At 49.4% G+C, this 3,785-nt stretch overlaps 1 pseudogene; it reads right to left on the bottom strand.

Annotated features, from left to right (window-relative positions):
• Nucleotides 1-2,736: 2,736 nt before the first annotated feature.
• LOC102976784 (cell division cycle-associated protein 4-like) lies at nucleotides 2,737-3,350 on the bottom strand (annotated as a pseudogene).
• Between the last annotated feature and the right edge of the window lie 435 nt (nucleotides 3,351-3,785).

Here is a 3,785-nt window from a genome sequence, read left to right as displayed (position 1 = left end):
TGGTGCTCTGCCTTCTTTGGGCACATGGGAAAGGAATCCCTTCTCCTCACACACCCCGAAACAGTGGTGTGTTTCCTTTTCAGCAGGTCCAGACTTTTTCCCGGACTCCCTCCTGGCTAGCTGTGGTGCACTAGCCCCCTCAGGCTGTCTTCACACAGCTAACCCCAGTCCTCTCCCTGGGATCTGACCTGTGAAGCCCGAGCCTCAGCTCCCAGGCCCCACCTGCCCCAACAGGTGAACAGACAAGCTTCTCGGGCTGGTGAGTGCTGGTTGGCACCGATCCTCTGTGCAGGAATCTTTCCGCTTTGCCCTCTGCACCCCTGTTGTTGGGCTCTCCTCTGTGGCTCTGAAGCTTCCCCCCCCATCCCCTGCCTAACCCCCATCTCCACCAGTGAAGGGGCTTCCTGGTGTGTGGAAACTTTTCCTCCTTCACAGCTCTCTCCCAGACGTGCACGTCCCGTCCCTATTCTTTTGTCTCTGTTTTTTCTTTTTTCTTTTGCCCTACCCAGGTTCATGGGGATTTTCTTGCCTTTTGGGAAGTCTAAGGTCTTCTGCCAGCATTCAGTAGGTGTTATGTAGGAGTTATTCCACATGTAGATGTATTTTTGATGTATTGGTGGGGAGAAAGGTGACCTCTACGTCTTACTCCTCCGCCATCTTGAAAGTCCCTGGATTAAGATTCTTGAAACATCACTTTGGCCTCCAACCAATCAGAAGAAGGTCCACAAGCTGATCATGTACACTGCAACCCTCATCCCTAATGTTGCCTTTAAAAACCCTTCCTTGGAAGCCATCAAGGAGTTTGGGTTTTTAGAGTATTTTCTGCCCATTCACCTTGCTTGGTGCCCTGCAATAACTGCTGTACTTTCTTCACCACAACCCAGTGTCAGTAGACAGGCTTCGCTGCGTGTTAGGCGAGTGGACATGAGTTCAGTTTGGTAACAATTATATTATTAAATGGTCATCTGAAGGAGAAGAAACTCCTGTGTAAGGAGTTTGACAAAACTGAGACATACATGTACACACCCATACACCCACACACAGTGGAACTAAATGGATTTACAGATATCTTGTGTCTACACTAATGAGAGTAATTAAAATTTAGATTGCTTACTATTGTGGGTGAAGCACTATGCTAAGCTCCATACATAATCACTAACTCTCAAAACTGCCTTGTAATACTGATTTTAAAAATTATCTATTTTTTTCACATGAGGAAACTGAGGCTTATCAAGTAGAACTTGGCCAAGGTTGTAGATATATTAAGTATCAGAGCAAAATCCACCTCCAGATTTCTTAAAGTCCAAATGACTGGACACACTATAGGTATCTGAAAAATCAGGTAATATAATATTTCTCAATTCAATGTTAATCACTTTATTTCCTTCCAGTATAAGTTTTTTTGGTTGGATAATTTTTTAATAAAATGAGGTGCACACCACTGATATTAAGAATAGCATATGCACAAAAGAAAACAACCTTTATGGCTAAGGGCTGGAGAAGGAAGAAAAAGCATGAGAAATGGGAAACGTGGGGTGGGGGTGGGAGAGAGTACAGTCTTAGTTGTAAACAAGTGAAAAAGATCTAAAAGTTGTGGGTGGACTCAGTGTCTGCGGCAGGATCACAAAGCACACACACCACCCAGCCAACCCCACTGTCAACGAGCCTCAAGATTGAGGGCCCATAAATGACATGTGTACAGATTTCTTTAATCCTAGGCTTAAATTTATGCCAACATTCTCCAATCCAGTGGTGCACTGACACACGCCTTCCCCAAACACCCTGGCACATGGGCCCAGCTGACCCGGGTCCAGCAGCCCAGCCAGGCAGGGGCACGCAGAGGGCGGCATCTTTGGGAGGAAGGTCAGCTGTGCTGGGGAACCTGTGCAGAAGGGGCCCTGAGTCTCAGACCCTCTGGAGACACTGCCCAAGACACCTCAGGGCATGCATGATCTCCAGGTAGACCGTACCTGACCTTCGGCTCTGAAGACACATACATAAATGGGCATAAATAAAACCCTCCAAAATCTACACTGAAGTCTAACGGAGACGTGGCTCGCACAGCAGATCTGGTAAAGGCACCACCATACAAGGCCTTCAACTCTGACCTCGCTCTGACCGCAGCAGTGCATATGGGCAAGGCTCACACCCAAGTCTAAAGCGGAAATCACCATGTGTGGACACTGCAAACTCAGGGCAGTGACGCTTGTTGGAAAAAGAACAGTGTTTGTTAAACCTTAAAAAAAATGAAATACACCAACTGCAACTGTTTAGGTTATAAAAGTTTCTAGTGTAGCAGCAGAGGATATTTATAGACAAAATATATTTTTAAGAAAATAGCTAAAAAAATCTAAAGTGATAAGATATATTTTTTAAATTTTATAATTTTAAGACAAAATATTGCCCCAAACATATAAAACTTAATTTTAGAAAATTCATCTATCTAAAGTTGGATGAGGATGGATGAGGAAGGGGGCTGGCATCCTCTGGCGGGGCTGTAGCAGGACACAGACAAGGGCCCAGGGCAGGCGCGATGACTGGCCTGCGGAAAAGCCTCCCAGCCTGGAGGGAGGAAGACAGAGGGGAGCGGGCCAGATGCTGTTCTGGGTCGTTCTCCTAATTGCAGACAAACCAGAGGCCAGCCCCGGCTGCAGGGTAGCGGGCACCCACACCCCCAGTGCGCCAGCTGTTTTCGTCGGCCTCACAAACACATCTGCTATGTGCCCCAGTCGCGGCTCAGGTCTCCACCAGGATATCCACCACATGGTCCAGCCCGTCCTGGCTCAACTTGGCACCGTCCAGCATGCCGTTCAGCACAGCGTCCAGGTCGTAGTAGGAGCCGTCCACGTCGGAAAACAGTTCCTCTACTGCACCGGGGCTTTGACTCTCCACTCCAGTGTTTCAAATATCTGATCGAGCGACTTACGAAAGCTTCTTCTGTTTTCTCGAGGACCGTCCCTGCCCCAAACACCACCCGGAGAGCCTCCGGGAGCCTGTACTGCTGGGACCACTTGGAACTCAGAGGCCAGGTCTCCGGGGTCAGGGGCCGGGTGCACCCCCTCCCACGCGCAGCAGCACAGGATCTCCGTGGATACTAGGAGGTCGCACGACCCCCGCCCCGCAGTCTGGGGCACTGGCACGCACCATCTCCCATCCTGGGTCATCTCCTCTTGAATCTGCAGGTCCGTGTTAGTGATGAGAACTGAACGGCACAGGTTGGGCTCCACCAGCATGTGGCACAGCTGGAGCTTGACCAGCGACATGTCCAGGAGCAACTGGCACTGCAGGCTGTAGGCGGGCGTGGCCTCCTCGTCCTCCGCGCACTTCCTCTTCAGCCCTCGAGCAAACATCGTGCCATCTATGGAAGGGAGCAGCCCATGGGCAGTGCCCGTTCACCCAGAGGCTGTGTCGGTGGGTGGTGGGGTCACGATGATCTCAGAAGGTGACCTGTGAGGGTTCCCCCTCCTCAGACATCTGGCAGCCAGCATCCACTCTGCTTGTGGCGCCGCCGCCGCCGCCGAGGGAGGGGCCGCCGGGAGGGGCAGGGCCACTGGGGAGGGGCCTCCAGTATAATTTTTAAAAGTATCTTTTAAGTGTTTGTAAACATCTTGATAGGGAAAAAAATCCTATTAAGACAAAACCAATTAAAACTTTTCCTACCTTCCAGGATGAATCTCAGGCATAAGTGAAAATTGAATAGATTTTCACTAAGAGTCCAGAATCCTGTCATCAATAGAAAAGCTTTTGATGAATCTGTGTCAAAATCTGATCTTGACTTCTACTGT

The sequence above is a fragment of the Physeter macrocephalus genome, chromosome 21 (assembly GCF_002837175.3).
Source record: "Physeter macrocephalus isolate SW-GA chromosome 21, ASM283717v5, whole genome shotgun sequence".
NCBI lineage: Eukaryota > Metazoa > Chordata > Mammalia > Artiodactyla > Physeteridae > Physeter > Physeter macrocephalus.
The sequence above is the reverse complement of the archived record's forward strand: the minus strand, read 5'-3'. Positions and strand labels throughout refer to the sequence as shown.